Raw genomic sequence first — 23,150 nt, 5'->3', positions numbered from 1 at the left:
CCAAAGTGTAAACTACCTCCCCCTCCAAGCTCGCTCCCATGCACTTAGCCCCTCCTCCCTCAGAGCAGCAGATACATCACTTGACTTATGACCAGATAAGTCAAGGGATGTGTAAAAAAAAAAAAAAAAAGAATAAAGTAAGATAGTGGACAAACAAAGCAGTTTTGCTGAAGCATTGCATTTAGGAAAAGTCTTACATTCACATTAACAAGCAATATAGATAGGATCCTTGTGATGGGACAACCCCTTTAAGTCCTACTGATTGAGAATTATAGCTCCTGTAGGCGTAATGTTTAGGCGTTCCAATACATTTCTCCATATAGCGTACATCCCTATGTCATTACAAAAGCAAGAGTAAAAGCTAAATGACCAGACTTCTATGGATGTTTACTTTCCTCATCCTTGCACTCATGCCTATATAGCAATGTAGAAGTTATATAATCAGTGATGTCATGCCTATGCGTTCCCAGAATCGCATCATGTGTATAACCTGTTCTGCTCACGGCTAGAATGGAGCGTTAGCAGAATGCATGGCCATGTAGATGGAGAGCAGCCATGCAGCAGAGCATTGTCATTCTGCACCCAGGCGCCTCCATCATTCTGCCTCTGTGCAAGCCACAGCATTCATCTTCCATGTCTCGCCCATAGCTTGTAGTTCCTTGGCTCCTCCCTCAGCCTTGCTCACAATTTAGAGGAAAAGGGGCGGTGGTACGGCTTATCTTCTCCAATTGAGAGAAACAGTTTTTCCTCAGCAGCAGCATCAAGACACGAAGCATCTTATCACGTCTTCATCTCATGACACAGACGCTAATAGCAGAACGACAAAATCCCGATGCCTTGGAATTAAGTCCCTAGTTTTCGCATCCATTGCCTCGGAATCTTGGCATTTTAAAGATAAAGATAGATCATCATCCACGGTGGGAAAATCGAGAAGGCGGGATGGAAAGGTGTGGGTAGCTGAAGGAGCCATCCTGAGGAAGAGACGCGCAGCAAGAGGGAGGATGCTGCTTCTGCATCTCTGCAAGGTCAGGATCGCCCTTTGAGACAGAGCAGCCACCATCAGCCTCGTCACTAGCTGCGGCTGTGGAGATTTTCTCTTCTGCCTTTCTGCTTGTTGTGACCACCTTGGAGAATCTTCTGAGGCCTTCGGTGAGAAAAATTTTCAGAGATGTCTGGGCTGATCTTTGTTATCTGTTCTTGGGGGCGGGCTGGGTCGGCTTCAGACTTGTTTTCTGTGATAACCTGCTAATATTTCATTGCAATGTCTAGCATGGCTCAGTATAGATCCTATGGGGAAGGCTGTAGTGCTATTGTTATGTCATATATGGACGTGCCCGGTCACCATCCATGTATTACATAGAGCAGGCAGGGGCGGCCCTGCTGGGTGAGGCAGGAGCATTCAGTCAGTCAGTCGGGTGACTGCTTAGTTTTGGTTATTTTTATTTATTCCTGGTGTCTGCAGATTGCCCCCCCCTTCTTTTCCCAATGATAATATTGGAAATGCAGAGAAGGAGGGGATGGAGCCAGTGTTCCAAAATATGGATTACATATACAGCAATGTGAAGACAGCGAAGCTTTTGCTTTAGTATGACAGCAAACCATCAGTTAAGAAATAGGTCACTGGACCACAAAAATGCATTCAGTCGTGAGAGAAATCTGACATCCTCCTACCATTTTGAAAAAACCCCCCAAAAAAACAAAACACCCTTTCAACATTTCTTATAGGAGGCGCTTTCATTTGGTGATCTTTTGTGGGGCTTCAGGTGAAGGTCTTTGCACCCATGAATTTGATGTTTGTTCACAGAGGCCTTTGGTGATTCTCTACTTTCTCAAAATGATCACCTTTCCATATTCCTGTCATGGCTTAGCCTCGGCCATTGCTGCAGCCTTTCATTGTGTGTGTAGTGTGGTGTTTCTTTTGCTGGGAAACATAAAACTTTTGGTGCTGTGAGAAATCCTTTAGGCTACATGCACATGACCGTGTGCAGTGTACGAGTCCGTAAAAACGAGACGGATGGCTCGCGGATTGGTATTGGATTGTGTCATCCCTGAATTTCACTGACCGATACATTGAGATGAATTGACTAAGCCGTATATACAAACAAGTTTTGGACATGCTCCATATTTTGCATCTCTTTTTTACAGCACGACCACACAGCCGAAAATATACAGATGTGTATAAGGGGCCATAGAAATGCATGGGTCCTTACTTTCCTCCGCAATTGTGGATAAAAACTGTGGTCTTGTATATAAGGCTTGAAGCAGAATTATGTCAAATGGACCTGGAAAAGTTTTGATTACTAGTAATGTAAGTATTAAAGGGGCTCTATCAGTGGGAAAAGTCATTTTTAACTAATCACATTCTTGCATAGGCTTTAGAAATGCTCTTCCACACCTACCTTTTGTATGTAGATTGCCTCAGTGGATTTTGAATAAGTTCATTTTTATTCATATGCTAATGAGCCTCCAGCCAGCACAGGAAGTTCCCAGCAGCACTGATCTCTACTATTCTATTTGTATGTGCAAAGCGGAAGCTGAGTCATCATGATCAGCAGCCTGTGCATAGGAAACAATAGCAAAGGGGTGCACGGTGCAGTCTAATTAGCATATGAATAAAAATTTACTTATTCAGAAATCACTGAGGCAATCTATATACTAAAGGTAGGTGTGGAATAGCCTTTCTAAAGGCTATGCAAAGATGTGATTAGTTAAAATTGACTTTTCCCAATGATAGAGCCCCTTTAATAAGGCTACTTTCGCATTTCCTTTACAGTGTATTTTGGCTCTGTGTAAGTTGCTGACATATAGCAAGGGGATCCATAAGCCTCGGTGCACCTGACCTGATGAAGGCCTCTACCAGACAGAGAGAAAATCCTCTCGACGTATATCTCTGATGAACACTAGAAAACTATGTAAATATAGCATAATTTCTGCATAAGGGTATGTTCACACGGCGGAAAATGAAGAAGAATTCCTCTTCATTTTCCACCGCCAGAATTTTTGCTGCGGTCAAGCCACGACGGGATGCCGATGCAGTGCATCGGCTGCTGATTAGGCCAGGATGAATGGAATTCCAGAATGCGATTACCCAGGTAGCTTCAAAAGAGGAGAGATGGTAATGAATTGATAAGGTGTTTAGTGTGTGTTTTTTATGCCATTTCCATCTCCCAGAGTGATGACATCTAACTAGGATATCCCATCACTTTATGAACAGATGGGTCTAACCCCTGGGACCCTCATCAATCCTTATCCTTTGTTTAAAGTAGTAGACAAGTAGATATTTTTTAGAGTGGACCTATCAGTGCTCGTTCGGCAGGACCCTGATTACACAAGCCAATACAGGGGATATATTAAAGCTTGGTGTATACTTTCATGGTTTATAACAGCAGAGCCGTTGTTAGGCGATATTCTGCCAAGAGATTAATTTTCCTGCTGAAATTCTAGTTCATCCTGCAATTGTCAGCACTATTAGACAGTCCAATTGTTGGGAACTATCACTTGTACAAGCGGTCTTGCCCCAACAAGTGGCTGCTTAGTTAGCCTGTCTAATAGGGCCTTTAGTGCTGTTACTCCTTTACATTTTCTCTCTTTTACAGCAATGCTCTTAGCCACCTGATGTGTAGGGAACCATAGCATAGTCCCATTTATGGAAGGTAATTTGTTTTTGCGGATTTTTTTTTTTTCTTCAAAAGAAGAATTGCCGACACCATTTGGCAGTTGGTTGAAACCTAGATGGCAATTCCAGAAAAAATATTCAGTGCATTCCTAGACTCAGTATGACTCCCATAGGATTGTTCATGAATAGTCATATTGAAAATTATGATCATTAATTTATTAGACTATAAATGATATGTGATCGATTAAGCTTTGCCAGGCAAAATCATACCACAAAAACATGTAGCACACAATTAGTGTAAACAGTGCAAACATACAAAATTGAAAATTATTGTTTACTGAGACAAAAGAATGTATGTGCCCTCTATGCCCTCCACGGACCCAACTCAGTTAATGAGTTTGGACTGCAAAATAGACAGGAATTGGACCTGGCCTGAGTTTTGTCTCCAAGATCATGGCCTCCTGAACAAAGGTGGAACTTAAAACTCCTGGACCCCAATGCAAAATCTGTAATGCAGCACCTACATACCTGTGACTGCTACCGCTGCACCACCTAAAGCTATGCCCCTGTCCGTCAGAAAACAATGTGTCAGCCTACATTCACACAAATGTTGGATGAAACGGTTGTGAAAAATGGAATTTTTCATGCCCTTTTTGCACCGGAGGGGCAATGGTTTTCACAGATCCCACATAGATTTCAGTGTATTGAGGGTTCCATGAAAATGTGAAAAATAGGACATAACTTTTTTATTGACGGTCCGTTAAAATGGACCATCAAAAATGGTCATGTGAAAAGCCCAATTCACATACATTGAATTTAATACAGCGGTGTGATGGCCGTAACACCGATTGAATGTAGACTCAGTCTGTTGCACTTTAAAGAGGACCTTTCATTAGATCAGGCACATGCAGTGTTATATACTGCAGGAAAGCTGACAGTGCACTGAATTCAGCGCACTGTCAGCTTTCCTGATCTGTGCCCGGTGTAAAGCGCTATCGGTCCCGGTACCGTAGCGATTTACAGTCAGAAGGGCGTTTCTGACACTTAGCCAGGAACGTCCTTCTGCCCAGCAGCGCCTATCGCGCTGTACTGTGGAGCGGGGAGCGGGGTATATAAAACTGCATGTGCCCGATCTGATGAAAGGTCCTCTTTAAAGGGAAGTGATTACCAAGAACAAAATACCGTATATACTCGAGTATAAGCCGACCCGAATATAAGCCGAGGCCCCTAATTTTACCACGAAAAACTGGGAAAACTTATTGACTTGAGTATAAGCTGAGGGGGAAAAATGCAGCAGCTACTGGAAAATTTCAAATATTAAAATGGTCGGAGTTTTTGGGTGCAGTAGATGCTGGGTGCAAGGGAAGGGGAGGGGGTGTTTTGGTTGTCTGTCTGCCCCTTCCCTGAGCTTGAGGACTGTTTTTTTTTTCCCACACTTGGAATTCAGCCTGGCTGAATATAGGGTATCTGCAGTGCTCCTGTTAACTCCTTCCCGACGGAATGCAGATACCCTATATTTAGTAGACTGGGCACTATCAGACACAGGGATACCTCAGGTGTATGTGTTTCACAGTAATTTTCTACTTTTATATGTGTTCTAGGGAAAGGAGGGATTTAGAAATTTGACTTATACTCGAGTATATACGGTACTACATTGGTTGCTTTGCCCCTGATAAGAAACTACAAAATATAATTCCGTCAATCTAATCAAAAGATATAGCCCCCACAATGTTATATGTAAAACATACAGCAGGTTGTGTCCCACTTGGAGAATTCGAACTACTTTACGTATTACCTTCCAAGGCCTATTTGTTTTAAACAGGTGGATGGATTTTTAAAAAAACCTAATGGATCTCGGGTACAGCAGCAATGAAGAGATGTACGTCATGAAGCATTTTGTACTTGTACTTTTGTGACAGGTCCTCTTTAAAACCATGGATAGGAGACTGACAAAGCACTTGTTTGTGTGCATGTTGCTTTCATATAAACTTAAGGTGATGTAATACTTTATGCAATGTTCGGGAAAGCTGGGAAAAAAATCAGAATGTAGTGGAACTGTGCAGCTTTCTTAGGGAGCCTTCACACGATGTTACGCTGTGCTCATTCTGAACGTAAAATTCGTTCAGAATGAGCGCGTAAAAAGCAGCTCCCATTGATTTTTATGGGTGCCGGCATACGTGCGCTAACCATTGAATTCAATAGGAGGCTTTTTGGTACTTTTCCGTTATCGGGCCAGCATCGCAGTTCAGCATCAGCATCAACATGGCTGGCACTGGAGCTATGTAAAGGAGCAGCGGATCACAGGACGCCAGAGACGGGCGCCCAGACCCTTCCCTCATTCGCTTTGTGTAGAGTATGGTGACGAGGTCGGGACGTGGGTTAACTTGGGGATTACGGTGATTCTTGGTGAGCACAAGCTTGTCAGCAGCCGAGCTGCACGTCCCAGTGCCGGGAGGACACGGTGAAGCCGGACATCACCCCTTGATGCTGCGGCTGCAGTGACACGCACACAGCATCTGTCACGGTGGCACACCGCTCAGACCAGGCCGGGCTCCACCATCCTCTTCGCACTGCGAGTGAGGGAAGGGTCTCTCTCGGTGTCAAAACCCGCGCAGGCAGTTCACGTGTGAACTAGCCCTAAAACATTTTTACAAAACTTTAAAAAACCATAAATGTTTGCCATATTGTGACACTTGTGACTTAACGTGTATGGAACTGTGTGAATGATCTTTATTCTGTGCGGTATGTAGATTTTGTTTGTTTTTTGCTATAGCATTCACGGTATGGAATAAATACGTCTGCATTTTTAAAGTCTGGGTTTTTTTGATGTGAGAATACTGAAATGTGGTTTTGTTAATTTTTATATGTATTTTAGGGAAAGGATGGTTATTAAAATGTTAATGTTTGTTAATATTTAATATAAATATATATATATATATATTTTTAATGTTTTAAACTGAGGCCACACCTTGCCGAAATGCAGTTTTTTTTTTTTTTTTTTTTGAGATTTTGCTACTATTTTTAGAGCCAAAGCCAGGATTGGATTGAGCAGAGAGTAGAAGTATAATAACTAAGGTAACTATCACGTGTGCTAAAAACCTTAGGTTTTAGAGGAGGAAAATAGGGAAAAAAAATTTTGAAGCAAAAAATGGTAAAATATTTAATATATGGGAGTTGTAGTTTTGCAACAGCTGCAAGGCCACATTGACAGGTGACCCTACAGCTGTACGGGGACGCATAGAGTGTTTTTTTTTTTGCGGGGCCAGAAGTACTTTTTAGTTATACCAATTTGGGGAATATCTATTGCTTAGATCAACTTGTATTGAAAAAAAACCCTGGTGGTTTATGATATATGATTTTCTACTTTTAAATGTATATTCTAGGGACAGGAGGTGATTTAGAACTTTTATTTATTTCATATTTTTATTATATATTCTTAAAGCTTTTTTTTTTTTTTTTTTTTTTTTTACTATTTTATTCCCCCCCCGGGGGCTTGAACCTGCGGTCACTTGATTGCAAGTCCCATAGACGGCAATACAACTGTATTGCCGTCTATGGGACATTCTGTATATTAGTATTACGGCTGGTCATAGGCCCAGCCGCGATACTAATATAGCAGTGACAGGCCTGGGAGCCTCATTAGGCTCCCTGCTGTCACCAGAAAAGGTCGGCTCCTGCGATATCGGCGCGCAGGAGCCGGCCTGCAACTTCACAGGTATGGGGCCGGTGAGGACCGGCCTCGGGGGAGAAGGGGCCACCGATACTGACCCGGCATCCGCTGTACTAGAGAGGCGGATGCCGGCGAGGGATAGACGCTGGCACAGGTGCCGGGGCCTGAGACATCGCTACGCTCCTCTGCCCTGCATGAAGCCAGCGGCGGGGGGACGGAGGAGCGGAATAGCATCGCCGCTGCTGGCTTCATGCAGGGCAGAGGAGCGCAGCGATGTCTCAGGCCCCGCCGTCTATCCCTTGCCGGCATCCGCCTCTCTATTACAGCGGATGCCAGGCGCCACATTCGGACTATAAGACGCACCCTTCTTTTCCCCCCAAATTTTGGGGAAAAAAAGTGCGTCTTATAGTCCGAAAAATACGGTATTTCATTTCCTTTTGTAGCCGTTCTTGGCTTTTGCTAAAAAAACCACAGCGAAATCTGTAACAAAAAAAGTTGTGTTTCCGCATTGTGGGGCCTCAGCCTAAAAGACAATTAAAAGATGATGCCAATATAAAGCAGAGATATGGTAGATAATATTTATTAATGTATTTGGTTGGTATGACTGTCTGTCTGAAAAGCAGAGCATTTCTCATTTTGACAGTTGTGAATTCTTCCAAATTTCCATTAAATTTACTATTTTTTTTAATAAATAAATACAAAAATATTGATCGATGTTTACCATTAATGTGATTTGAGGGGCTGTAAAACACGCATTTTGTTTTTTTCACAATTACACCACTTGAGGCCCTGAGCTCAAAATCACTGGTAAAAGTTCTGCTTAAAAGTTTAAAAGATTTTCTCTAAATATCTTGTGGTCACATGTTGCTGTTTTGATCGGTTGCCAATGGATATGACCACAAATGCAGAAACTTTCCATGGTCTTGGACTTGTTAGAAAACCAGCCATGATTTTCTTATTGTAGATGGGTTAGCAGGCAGGGACATTACATACATAGTAGATGAGGTTGGATAAAGACCTCAGTCCATCAAGTCCAACCTATAACCTTATAGTCCCCTACAGTGTTGATCCAGGGGAAGGCAAAAAAACCCCATGATGCTTATGCCAATTGCCCCATTTCAGGGGAAAAAATTACTTCCTGACTCCAATCTGGCAGTCAGTATAAAAACCCTGGATCAACGTGTCCTTAAAATCTGGAGTCCATAACCTGTTATATTTTTCTCTTCAAGAAAGGCATCCAGGCCCTCCTTGAACTTGTTTAATGAATCCACCATCACCACTTCCTGGGGCAGAGAGTTCCAGAGCCTTGTTGTTCTTACTGTGAAGAATCCCCTTCTATGTTTCTGGTGAAACCTTCTCTCCTCCAGACGTAGAGGATGTCCTCTTGTCACTGTCACTGGCCTAGGAGTAAATATATCCTTAGAAAGTTCTTTGTATTGTCCCTTCATGTATTTGTACATTGTTATTAGATCTCCCCGTAGACGTCTTTTCTCTAAACTGAATAACCCCAAGTTTGTTAATCTATCGTTGTACTCCAGTCCACCCATTCCCCTAATCATTTTGGTTGCCCGTCTTTGCACTTTTTCATGTTCACTTATGTCTTTCTTGTATATCAGGGACCCAAAATTGCGCACAATATTCTAAGTGTGGCCGTACAAATGATTTGTATAGAGGCATAACTATGTCCTTGTCATGAGAATCTATACCTCTTCTGATACATCCCATAATTTTATTTGCCTTGGCAGCAGCTGCCTGACACTGGTCACTAAAGGTAAGCTTGCTGTCCACCAAAATCCCTAAGGCCGGGATCACACGGAGTATTCTGGCTCGTCATTTGGTACGGCCGCCGCAAAGTCACGGCTGCAAAATAGCGCCGCGTGTACGGTACCGGCTCCCATTGAAAACAATGGGAGCGTATACGGCCCGCAAATCCTCCCGTACCAAATGACGAGCCAGAATACTCCGTGTGAACCCGGCCTTAGTCTTTTTCATTGGCAGTCTTACCCAGTAATTTACTATTAAGTACATAATTAGACATTTTATTACGTCGACCAAAGTACATTACCTTACATTTGTCAACATTAAAATTCATTTGCCAAGTCTCCGCCCATGCTTCCAGTTTCCTTAGATCCCCTTGCAATATTCTACTATCCTCCTCATTATTGATTACCTTACAAAGTTTAGTATCATCTGCAAATATGGACACCCTGCTTTGTAAATCCTCTACCACAGGGGTGCCCAATACGTCGGATCGCGATCTACCGGTCGATCGCAATGGACGTATGGGTCGATCGCGGGATGCAGCCAGGGATCCCCGGTGTCTGCTTGTTCACAGTGCAGACTGAGAGTCGACTCTCAGCCTGCGCTGTGAACAAGCACTCCGGACACTTGCAGGCCGCTCTTAGGGATGGAGGGGGCCGGGGTGTTGCTTGTTCACAGCGCAGGCTGAGAGTCATCTCCAGACACTGGCAGGCTGGGGCTGCCGCAGCCCCAGCCTGCCAGTGTCCAGAGATAACTGTCAGCCTGCGCTGTGAACAAGCAGACAGCGGGGATCCCTGGGCGGCCACAGAACGCCGCTGTCTCCTGCTCTCACGCTCGGCCCTGCCCACACATGCACGGCCCCGCCCACAGGCCCGCCCCCAGGTCACACCCACAAGAAGTGGGTAGTAGATCTTTCGACTTGGTAATGTTATAAAGTAGCTCACATGCAGCCAAAGTGTGAGCACCCCTGCTCTACCAGGTCATTAATAAAATATTAAATAAGAGAGGACTTAATACTGACCCTTGTGGCACCCCACTGGTGACTGTGACCCAGTCTGAATATTTACCATTAACAAGTACCCTATGTTTCCTATCAGTGAGCCAGTTGCTAACCCAAATGCATATGTTTTTCCCCAGTACCAACATTTTTATTTTGCATACCAACCGTTTATGTGGAACAGTATCAAATTTACTGGCCTATAGTTTCCAGGTTCACTTTTACACCCCTTTTTGAAAATTGGCACCACATTTGCTATGAGCCAATCCTGTGGAACAGACCCAGTCATTACTGAATCCTTAAAGGGGCTTTATCAGCAAAATTATGCTAATAGAGCCCCACATATGCGTGAATAGCCTTTAAAAAGGCTATTCAGGCACCGTAAATGTTAAATTAAACCCCAGTCCTGTTTTTAAATAAAAGCATTAAAACATATATGCTAATCGTACCTGAACGTGCACCATGGGCGGGGATGCACGATGCTACGTCAGCTTCGGGCACGCCTGCCTCTTCTGTCTTCTTGTATGGGTCTGGGTCTCATTTATGGGTTTGAAAAGTTTCCGCTGGTTAGCGTCTTCTGCTCTCAGCGGCGAAACGTTTTTTTTTTGTTTTTTTTAACCGGACCCAAAGTTTAACATACCGGACTTTGTGTCCCGTAAAAGAAAAAACGGTTTCGCCACGGAGAGCAGAAGACGCTCACCTGCGGACAATGAATGTTGGTTTCCATCTTCTGCTGACAGAAAACGGAAACCTGCATAACAGAGATCGGGTGCTGGTGTGAACCCGCCCTTATATGTATTCTAGGGAAAGGAGTGATTTAGAACTTTTATTTATTATATTTTTTAAAACTTTTTTTTTTTCACTATTTTATTAGCCCCTCCCCTAGGGGACTTGAACCTGCAATCATTTGACTGCAAATCCCATAGACGGCAATACAAGTGTATTGCCGTCTATGGGAGATTCTCTACATTACTATCACGGATGGTCATAGACCAGCCACAATAGTAATATAGCGATGACAGGCCTGGGAGCCTTCATTAGGCTCCCGGCTGTCATCAAAGCAGGCAAGCCCACAGAACCCATTATAGTCTATGGGGCCCGTACGCTTGAACTGCTTGAACAAGCTTACACTTGCGCTTGTATTCCATCCGGGAGGGTCCTCATGCGGACTCCTTACGGACGGAACACATCAGCATGTGTGAACGGGCCCTTACAGACCCGACATCCGGACCCGGCATACAGACACCGGGGCGGGTGCCGGGGCCGCAGCATCGCCACGCTACTGCCAGGAGCATGGAGATACTGTAAGTACTTACGGTACTTCTGCTAGCACGCCAGGAAGCAGACACAGGCTGGGTGCGGGCCTGAGCTTACGTGGCCACACCACCCGACGTGTGATGAAGCAGTGTGTGTGTGTGTGTGTGTGTGGGGGGTCGTCTGCGTTCCTGGCCTGCTAGCAGAAAATTACCGTAATGACTCTAGTATAAGCCGAGGAGCACTTTTTCAGCACAAAAACTGTGTTGAAAAACTCGGCTTATACTCGAGTATATACGGTAGTATATTTTTGAAGATGTCCCATTTAGTTTGTGTTCCCGTCACGTTGAGGGCATTGTCCCAGTTTATGCTGCTAAGCTCCTCTCTGAGGTGGTTAAAATTGGCCTTCCTGAAGTTTAGTGTTTTTGTGACCCCTCTAATGAACATCTTATTGTGTACTGGAAAACTTATTATGTTATGATCACTATTACCCAGATTTCCCCCAACCTCCACTTTTGAAAGTGTGTCAGGTTCATTTGTTAAAGGGGTTGTCCCATCACAAGGGTCCTATCTATACTGCTTGTTAATGTGAATGTAAGACTTTTCCTAAATGCAATGCTTCAGCAAAACTGATCTGTTTGTCCACTCTCTTACTTTATTAAGAGGGGGGGGGAGGGGGTTAGGGGGGGAGGAGGGGCTAAGTGCACGGGAGCCAGCCTGTGTCTGTAGCTATTCCTGTGTCTACACCACATGGCCTAGCTTCCTGCTTTCAGATAAAGGAGGGGGGAACGAGTGCTGGATCTATTATATATTTTTAAAGCTTTTTTTTTTTTAAACTATTTTATTAGTCCCCCCCCAGGGGGCTTGAACCTGCAGTCATTTGATTGCAATTCCCATACACGGCAATACAACTGTATTGCCGTCTATGGGACTTTCTGTATATTACTATTGCGGCTGGGGGGGAAGGGGCCGCCAATACAGACTCCGGGGGCCGCCTCTCTATTACAGCGGATGCCGGGGAGGGTTAGACGCCAGTACAGGTGCCGGGGCCTGCAACATCGCTACGTTCCTGCCCTGCATGAAGCCAGCAGCGGCATGAGCGATGCTGCTATTCTGGAGGGGGGTGGGGAGGGCGGAGGAGCGGAATAGCAGCATCGCTCCTGCCACTGCTGGCTTCATGCAGGGCAGAAGCGTAGAGATGTCGCAGGCACCTGTGCCGGCGTCTAACCCTCCCCGGCATCCCGGGCAAAATGGCGGCGCCCATGCACTGCCGGGAAAATGGCGCCGGAGGGGTTAATGCCTCCGATCGGTCCAGGACCGATCGGAGGCATTAGAGCCGGTTGTCTACTGCTTAAAGCAGTAGACACCCGGCGGCTATGGCGGCCGCCCGGCTCCCGGGCGGTCGCCATAGTTACACACCCGACATGCGCCGTACTATTATGGCGCATGTCGGGAAGGGGTTAATGACAAGAACCTGTTCCCTTTGTTGGATCTGCAGGTTTCTGCCTCCCAGTTGATATCTGGGTAGTTGAAATCCCCCATTATAATGACTTTATTATGCTTTGCTGCCTCATCTATTTGTTTTATTAGTATATTTTCAGATTCTTCTGTTATATTTGGAGATTTATAACAAACCCCTATCAGTATTTCATTATTTTTTGTTCCTCCTATGTATCAGAATATATCCCAGCTAACGTAAGGATATCAGGGCTGATTTTCTGACCTTAGAAAGTTCCTGTATTCATGGTTGTATCCACAGGCAACAGATCAAGACAACAAGACTGTGACCACAAGCTATTTAGAGAAAATCTTTAAAATTCTGCAAAATGTTTAATTACTTATACTTACAAAAATGTTTAACTTTTAATTATCTACAAATTTAAAAATGGTTATGTTCATGGGAATACCCCTTTAACCCTTTCACTGCCAAGGGCCTCTGGAAATTTTGCACCTCCAGTAGCCAGAGCAATTTTCAGAGTTTTGACATGTCTGAATAAAATGCATATTTCTGAATTAAATATTTGTCAAAGACCCCCATACCAATATATTTTCTGAAAGCAGAGAGCCAGGAATATAGCTTGAACAGCTTTATCTTGGAATGCTACATTATACTTGTATACATTTGAGTTAAAGTTTTTTTTTTCTAAAAAAAAATTCAAAAATTCAAAATTTCTGACCTAAACTGTACCACATGCTGACCATATACTGACATACGGTAATTTATTTAGTATACTAAAGTCTAAGGTGTCTTTAATCCATCAATACTACATATACAGTCCTATGAAAAAGTTTGGGCACCCCTATTAATCTTAATCATTTTTTGTTCTAAATATTTTGGTGTTTGCAACAGCCATTTCAGTTTGATATATCTAATAACTGATGGACACAGTAATATTTCAGGATTGAAATGAGGTTTATTGTACTAACAGAAAATGTGCAATATGCATTAAACCAAAATTTGACCGGTGCAAAAGTATGGGCACCCTTATCATTTTATTGATTTGAATTCCCCTAACTACTTTTTACTGACTGACTGAAGCACAAAATTGGTTTTGTAACCTCAGTGAGCTTTGAACTTCATAGCCAGATGTATCCAATCATAAGAAAAGGTATTTAAGGTGGCCAATTGCAAGTTGATCTCCTATTTGAATCTCCTCTGAAGAGTGGCATCATGGGCTACTCAAAACAACTCTCAAATGATCTGAAAACAAAGATTGTTCAACATAGTTGTTCAGCGGAAGGATACAAAAAGCTGTCTCAGAGATTTAACCTGTCAGTTTCCACTGTGAGGAACATAGTAAGGAAATGGAAGACCACAGGGACAGTTCTTGTTAAGCCCAGAAGTGGCAGGCCAAGAAAAATATCAGAAAGGCAGAGAAGAAGAATGGTGAGAACAGTCAAGGACAATCCACAGACCACCTCCAAAGAGCTGCAGCATCATCTTGCTGCAGATGGTGTCACTGTGCATCGGTCAACTATACAGCGCACTTTGCACAAATAGAAGCTGTATGGGAGAGTGATGAGAAAGAAGCCGTTTCTGCACGTACGCCACAAATAGAGTTGCCTGAGGTATGAAAAAGCACATTTAGACAAGGCAGCTTCATTTTGGAAACAAAAATTGAGTTGTTTGGTTATAAAAAAAGGCGTTATGCATGGCGTCCAAAAAGAAACAGCATTCCAAGAAAAACACTTGCTACCCACTGTAAAATTTGGTGGAGGTTCCATCATGCTTTGGGGCTGTGTGGCCAATGCCGGCATCGGGAATCTTGTTAAAGTTGAGAGTCGCATGGATTCCACTCAGTATCAGCAGATTCTTGAGAATAATGTTCAAGAATCAGTGACGAAGTTGAAGTTACGCCGGGGATGGATATTTCAGCAAGACAATGATCCAAAACACCGCTCCAAATCCTCAGGCATTCATGCAGAGGAACAATTACAATGTTCTGGAATGGCCATCCCAGTCCCCAGACCTGAATATCATTGAACATCTGTGGGATGATTTGAAGCGGGCTGTCCATGCTCGGCGACCATCTAACTTAACTGAACTTGAATTGTTTGTCCAAAATACCTTCATCCAGGATCCAGGAACTGATTAAAAGCTACAGGAAGCGACTAGAGGCTGTTATCTTTGCAAAAGGAGGATCTACTAAATATTAATGTCACTTTTCTGTTGAGGTGCCCATACTTTTGCACCGGTCAAATTTTGGTTTAATGCATATTGCACATTTTCTGTTAGTACAATAAACCTCATTTCAATCCTGAAATATTACTGTGTCCATCAGTTATTAGATATATCAAACTGAAATGGCTGTTATAAACACCAAAATATTTAGAACTAAAAATGATTAAGATTAATAGGAGTGCCCAAACTTTTTCATAGGACTGTATGTGACTAAACTCCCTTTAAGACCCTAAAAAAGTTCACCTAAAAATCTTGATTTTGGCCTTAAATGTGAAAAAATAGCAGCATGAATAAAACATGCCATATTCATTAGAATCACTGACAAAACCCCATAAATCTATATATTTGCAAACAGCAGACACCCTGGCGATCATAAAAATACCATCTAGCTTATTATACTCACAGCCAAAATCATGCAACTTTTTATCAAACATTGATTTTTTGCAAAAATTACACAAAAGTTCAGCTTTGAGACTAAAACGCTGAGACAATTCGAAATATAGTCATCTAATACTTCCTAAAACTTAAAGGCCAGGGTGTGAGGAGTTTATACATACCACATGTGTATACATCTAGACACTATATATGTTCTCAAAACTGCAAAAATCACAAACACCCAAAATCTGCTTTTTGTCTTCAAATTTGAAAGTAGTAGTGACATGGATAAAACATACCACACACACCAGAAACAGTGACTAAACCCCCAAAAACTATATATTTCCGAACAGCAGACACCCTGGCGATCAGAATACTATCTAGCTTATTATACTTACAACCACCTTCATGCAACTTTTTATCAAACATTGATTTTTTGCAAAAATTACACAACTGTTCATCCTTTCACCACGCCTTATAGTAAATAAAAAAAATGCCAGAATAGCCCTGATTGGGCTATTTTTATATGCAAAAAAAAAAAAAAAGCTCCAAGCAAACTAGAAGAAGTGCGCTATATATGGAAAAGAAAAAAAGAACACACCTCCTGAGGTCATGGAAAGGGTATACAGGGACATGACTTTGTCTCTGCAAATACTGCTCAATATTATAATGCAGGGAGCTCCCAACACACTGGGTGCCTCCTGCACTTATGCTACCCCTGCTGTTCCTCTGATACAGTCACTCAGGGAGCTGACACATGAATAGACAGCTCCCTGTGTGTGTGCTGTCTGCACCACTGCTTCCCGGGCTCCACACTCATATAAGGACAGTGTCTATGCAGATAGGAAAGCTCTGGTGACCTTTTGGTCACCAGATCGTTAGCTTACTCTGAAGCTCAGATGTTTAGCTTCCAAATGAGATGAAAATTGTGACACTAGTATCATGCCCAAGGGATGGTCTGCTGTGTACAGAACTTTAAGGAGAACCTTGCACCATCTCCACCAATTCCAACTCTTTGTATTTTTTAATAGGACCTATTCCACTGATTCTGATGCTTGAAATTAATCATTACAGTTAATTTCAGCTCTCAATCAATTCTGCTCTCTGCTCTGGGCAGTCTTGGGCTGGAGCAGTTAGATAGAGAATGCACACCTGACAATAGAGAGCCTAGATAGCATATTGGGTACTTGCTCAAGAACAGTGCTCTACTGCAAAAGATAGAGAAAAAATTCCAGCTGCACTGAAGCAATTAGATCAACACCTATTGAAGAAGGCAAAAAACTGGAGATGGTAGAGATGATGAGTGGTCCTCACTAAGGTAACTATCACGTGTGCTAAAAACCTTAATGATGAGTGGTCCTCACTAAGGTAACTATCACGTGTGCTAAAAACCTTAGGTTTTAGAGGAGGAAAATAGGGAAAAAAAAATTTGAAGCAAAAAATGGTAAAATATTTAATATATGGGAGTTGTAGTTTTGCAACAGCTGCAAGGCCACATTGACAGGTGACCCTGCAGCTGTACGGGGACGCATAGAGTGTTTTTTTTGCGGGGCCAGAAGTACTTTTTAGTTGTACCATTTTGGGGAATATCTATTGCTTAGATCGCCTTGTATTGAAAAAAAACCCGGTGGTTTATGACATATGATTTTCTACTTTTATATATATATTCTAGGGACAGGAGGTGATTTTGAACTTTTATTTATGTCATATTTTTATTATATATTTTTAAAGCTTGTTTTTTTTTTTTTTTTACTATTTTATTCCCCCCCGGGGGCTTGAGCCTGCGGTCACTTGATTGCAAGTCCCATAGACGGCAATACAACTGTATTGCCGTCTATGGGACATTCTGTCTATTAGTATTACGGCTGGTCATAGACCCAGCCGCAATACTAATATATAGCAGTGACAGGCCTGGGAGCCTCATTAGGCTCCCTGCTGTCACCCGAACAGGTCGGCTCCTGCGATATCGCCGCGCAGGAGCCGGCCTGCAACTTTACAGGTATGGGGCCTGTGGGGACCGGCCCCGGGGGAGAAGAGGCCGCTGATACAGACTGCAGACCCGGCATCCGCTGTACTAGAGAGGCGGATGCTGGTGAGGGATAGACGCCATCACAGGTGCCGGGGCCTGAGACATCGTTGTGCTCCGCTGCCCTGCATGAAGCGGGGGGACGGAGGAGCGGAATAGCATCGCCCCTGCCGCTGCTGGCTTCATGCAGGGCAGAGGAGCGCAGCGATGTCTCAGGCCCCGGCGTCTATCACTTGCCGGCATTCGCCTCTCTATTACGGCGGGTGCCAGGCCAGGCACATTCAGACGATAAGACGCACCCTTCTTTTCCCCCCAAATTTTGGGGAAAAAAAGTGCGTCTTATAGTCCAAAAAATACGGTATGTACTGACTTTTCCTGGATTACTCAGACACTACTCACCCTGCTACAAGATCAATATAACCAATACAGTTGGGGGCTCATCTTTACGCTAATAGCTAGAAAAGTCCTTCTGTGCACATTTGCTGATTTAGCATTCTCCTGTGAAGTCCTGAGTTAAAATTAGGAGATGGGGTTCCTGTTACCACCACCATCTGAAATTATGCAGAATATTTGTCCCAAACGATACCAACCTCTTTGTCCTGGCCTGATCAGACTTCATAGGGCCGTATGTGCCCATGATTTTTTTTTTCCATTATTTAACTTTTTTCCCTACCAACCTCTTATCTGTACGTCCTCCCAGTGTGGCATTTCTGTAGCCAATCACATATCTAATATGTCTTTACTACTAATTCAGATATCTCAGGCTGGTTGGGGCTATGAAGATGATTTTGGATATATTTTAAAGATGAGAATCTCATCTTTACAATGATACCAAGATCTTTATGATAACCCTTAGGGACCGTTCGCACAGAGGGGGCGGATTATGGAGCGTAATCCACGTCATAATCTGCCCCTCACACTGGTGGTCTATGGAGACCGCCAGACAACATGCCGCTCACGGAAAAAAGTGGTGGGGCTGACCTTTCTTCAGGCAGATTCCGCAGCTCGTTGAGCCGCGGCGTCTGCCTGGCTGCAGCAACCTCTGGAATCGGCCCGTTCATTTGAGCCGACTGCGGAGGGGGAAACCTCAATAGTCGTGGCAGGCGGGCTTTGACCCGAGAGTGACGCAGCTCCCCGCCTCCAGGACACCGCCCCCCAGTGTGAACTTAGCCTTAAAGATCCGGTGCAATTCACTGTTGAAAACGCTATTCGGCATTAAGATCCCATTGCAGATCTCAATTCCCGACAACGTTTGTAATAGCAATTCAGTCCAAAATTGTAAGGTTATCAGAAAGATCTTGGTATCATTTTAAAGATGAGATCTTCATCTTTAAAAGGAATCCAAACTCATGATCATAGCCCCAACCAATGCTAAGATATAGGGCTCTAAAGTATCCCACCCTCCTGTCTCAGGAGTAATCTTAAAGGGGCTCTATCACTGGGAAAAGTCATTTTTAACTAATCACATCCTTGTATAGGCTTTAGAAAGTCTATTCCACACTTACCTTTAGTATGTAGATTGCCTCAGTGGTGTCTGAATAAGTCAGTTTTTATTCATATGCTAATGAACCTCCAGCCAGCTCAGGAAGTTCCCAGCAGCCTCCTCTCTCCCATTATCTTCTATGTGTGGAAAGCAAACAGGAAGCTGAGTCATCATCATCATCATCATCAGCAGTCTCCCATAGAAAACAATAGGAGAGGTGTGCATGATCTATCGTGCACCAGTCTAATTAGCATATGAATAAAAACGGACTTATTCAGAAACCACTGAGGCAATCTACATACTAAAGGTAGGTGTGGAATAGACTTTCTAAAGGCTATGCAAAGGTGTGATTAGTTAAAAATGACTTTTCCTAGTGATAGAGCCCCTTTAAGAACTGTAGTAGGTAGAGAAGGGGGGAGGAGGAGCCCTGCAGAATGCACAAAGATGATGAATCATCATCACCTGTGCCTAACCTGTATGTAACCTCAGGAGGGTGGTAGCAGTGATTTCTGTCCATGTTATCCCCTCTTCTATCAATCAGAGTGCATGCTATACTTTTGATCTCTGATTGTCACATAGAGAGATAATGTAATTCCCCTCTGTGGCTTACTAGAGGGGTATTCTTACATAATACCCTCTGAACATAACCAGGAAGTGTATTGGTGCTGTAACCCAGACGTTTACCTTTGAGTAAATCTCTAGAGTAAAGTCTCTAGCAATATCCGTGACACGGTAAAATATTACTAATAACGATTATCACTTGCGATGAACGTATAGATTGCTACAGTTTTTATAGAGAGATAGAAAATAACATTTTTATGTACAATTCTATTTAACTTGCATGCACAAAATTGGTTGGTTCTGCGATTTTGGCGTTTCTTTAGCATATATATATGGCTCATACATACCATATACTGTATATGTATATATGGTATGTATGAATTCCTCATATCTTGCAGTTGTTTGGAATATACATTTTGTTTGCAGAAAGGGATTGCTTGAGCCTGCACTTTAGTGGCGAATTTGAATTTTTGTGCAATTTTTGCTTGCAATCTCTGCTGCAAGGTTGCATGAATGTGGTTTTATATTTGAAATATTAAGTTGTGTTTTTATAAACGGTATGCTGTGCAGTCTCAAAAAAGTTATATTTTGGTATCACAGTCATAGTTTGCTAGTTGCAGTATAGATTTTTAACATATTAGAGAATAACAGCAAAATCCTGCCTGTCTTCTGTATTAATGTATTCGGGAGATGTTGTAGTTAATGTTTGCGGTACATATAGTATATAATATATACCGGTGTGTGTATATATATATATATATATATATATATATATATATATATATATATATATATATATAATGTATAAATATATATATATATATATATATATATATATATATATATATATATATACACTCACCGGCCACTTTATTAGGTACACCATGCTAGTAACGGGTTGGACCCCCTTTTGCCTTCAGAACTGCCTCAATTCTTCGTGGCATAGATTCAACAAGGTGCTGGAAGCATTCCTCAGAGATTTTGGTCCATATTGACATGATGGCATCACACAGTTGCCACAGATTTGTCGGCTGCACATCCATGATGCGAATCTCCCGTTCCACCACATCCCAAAGATGCTCTATTGGATTGAGATCTGGTGACTGTGGAGGCCATTGGAGTACAGTGAACTCATTGTCATGTTCAAGAAACCAGTCTGAGATGATTCCAGCTTTATGACATGGCGCATTATCCTGCTGAAAGTAGCCATCAGATGTTGGGTACATTGTGGTCATAAAGGGATGGACATGGTCAGCAACAATACTCAGGTAGGCTTTGGCGTTGCAACAATGCTCAATTGGTACCAAGGGGCCCAAAGAGTGCCAAGAAAATATTCCCCACACCATGACACCACCACCACCAGCCTGAACCGTTGATACAAGGCAGGATGGATCCATGCTTTCATGTTGTTGATGCCAAATTCTGACCCTACCTTCCGAATGTCGCAGCAGAAATCGAGACTCATCAGACCAGGCAACGTTTTTCCAATCTTCAATTATCCAATTTCGATGAGCTTGTGCAAATTGTAGCCTCAATTTCCTGTTCTTAGCTGAAAGGAGTGGCACCCGGTGTGGTCTTCTGCTGCTGTAGCCCATCTTCCTCAAAGTTCGACGTACTGTGCGTTCAGAGATGCTCTTCTGGCTACCTTGGTTGTAACAGGTGTCTATTTGAGTCACTGTTGCCTTTCTATCAGCTCGAACCAGTCTGGCCATTCTCCTCTGACCTCTGGCATCAACAACGCATTTCCGCCCACAGAACTGCCGCTCACTGGATGTTTTTTCTTTTTCGGACCATTCTCTGTAAACCCTAGAGATGGTTGTGCGTGAAAATCCCAGTAGATCAGCAGTTTCTGAAATACTCAGACCAGCCCTTCTGGCACCAACAACCATGCCACGTTCAAAGGCACTCAAATCACCTTTCTTCCCCATACTGATGCTTGGTTTGAACTGCAGGAGATTGTCTTGACCATGTCTACATACCTAAATGCACTGAGTTGCCGCCATGTGATTGGCTGATTAGAAATTAAGTGTTAACGAGCAGTTGGACAGGTGTACCTAATAAAGTGGCCGGTGTGTATATATATATATATATATATATATATATATATATATATATATATATATATATATATAGTCTACACCTTAAGCTATTACTTTAAATGTATTTTATATGTTAATGTAAGATTGAGCATGAGTTTTAGGTGCAAGTATGTGTTTTAGTGCATTTTTTCAAAAAAGTATTATGTGTTTGTCACAAAGTTACATGAAGGTGGATGTGGCTATTGATGACCCATTAAGACACATGTAATGTTCAGGTTGTCTACTTAAAAAAATATATAGGGTTTAGGGGTTCACTTGCTTTCACAGTGTGTAATCCCTACATTTTATAGGATGATACTTTTTTAACATTTCCAGCTTCAAAGTAGATTTTCATTCCTTCCAATTCTAGTGACTTTCTGAAGACACGTGCATGCAGGTGTAGGCCTTAGTGATATGAATGAATGCTGCAAATGTTGAATTCTTATATTTAGGAGGTGTGGTGCATATAATTTTTTGTTTGGTTTCCACTTTCAGCAACTAATATACATTTCTTTGCATTTTTTTTAATTTTTATAAAACATTCATTTTAAATCAAAATTGCATGAAGGTACCTGTTCGCATACAGTACCAAGTGGCATTCTGACAATGATGCAGGCGTCTACTTTAAGAAAATATATCAGTATGAGGAGGTTGGATGATTTTTTAATGTTGCAATTTAGGTTTGATTTGTCCATCTCAAAACTGTAAAAATTGCTCCGTCTACTGGAGGTGCAAAATTTCTGGAGACCCTTGGCAGAGCAGGGTTAATTTATTTTTAAAATTTTAATTTGTTTTCATTTGTCTGATTTGCTCTGTTCTTGTATTTCAGGTTTAGTACATTATAGTGCTATCCTCTAAATTGTTGACCAACCTAAATTATCCATCTGACATTAGTCTGATACCTCTCTAAGGGCCCCTTCACACGGAGTTTACGCTCCGCTCTTTACACGCGCTCCCATTGAAGTGAATGGGATGTGTTTTGAAGCGCTCATGTATACGTGTCTGAATGAGCGGAGCGTAAACTCTGTGTGATGGGGCCCTAACACCGAGAGCTACTTATACAGTCCTATGAAAAAGTTTGGGCACCCCTATTAATCTTAATCATTTTTAGTTCTAAAAATTTTGGTGTTTGCAACAGCAATTTCAGTTTGATATATCTAATAACTGATGGACACAGTAATATTTCAGGATTGAAATGAGGTTTATTGTACTAGCAGAAAATGTGCAATATGCATTAAACCAAAATTTGACTAGTGCAAAAGTATGGGCACCCTTATCATTTTATTGATTTGAATACTCCTAACTACTTTTTACAGACTTACTGAAGCACAAAATTGGTTTTGTAACCTCACCGAGCTTTGAACTTCATAACCAGGTGTATCCAATCATGAGAAAAGATATTTAAGGTGGCCAATTGAAAGTTGTTCTCCTATTTGAATCTCCTCTGAAGAGTGGCATCATGGGCTACTCAAAACAACTCTCAAATGATCTGAAAACAAAGATTGTTCAACATAGTTATTCAGGGGAAGGACACAAAAAGTTGTCTCAGAGATTTAACCTGTCAGTTTCCACTGTGAGGAACATAGTAAGGAAATGGAAGACCACAGGGACAGTTCTTGTTAAGCCCAGAAGTGGCAGGCCAAGAAA

The 23,150-nt window shown here is 42.5% G+C and overlaps 1 protein-coding gene across 5 annotated transcripts in view; it reads left to right on the top strand.

Moving 5' to 3' along the window:
* The first annotated feature begins 538 nt into the window (after window positions 1–538).
* Window positions 539–23,150, top strand: part of CTNND2 (catenin delta 2) — a 368,350-nt gene continuing 345,738 nt past the window's right edge. For all 5 annotated transcript variants that reach the window (XM_075271079.1, XM_075271077.1, XM_075271078.1 and 2 more), the window contains exon 1: window positions 539–1,149. The gene's annotated coding sequence lies outside the window, so the exon portion shown is untranslated. The remainder of the gene's footprint in view (window positions 1,150–23,150) is intronic.

Source organism: Leptodactylus fuscus, chromosome 4 (assembly GCF_031893055.1).
Source record: "Leptodactylus fuscus isolate aLepFus1 chromosome 4, aLepFus1.hap2, whole genome shotgun sequence".
NCBI classification, from domain to species: Eukaryota; Metazoa; Chordata; class Amphibia; order Anura; family Leptodactylidae; genus Leptodactylus; species Leptodactylus fuscus.
The sequence above is the reverse complement of the archived record's forward strand: the minus strand, read 5'-3'. Positions and strand labels throughout refer to the sequence as shown.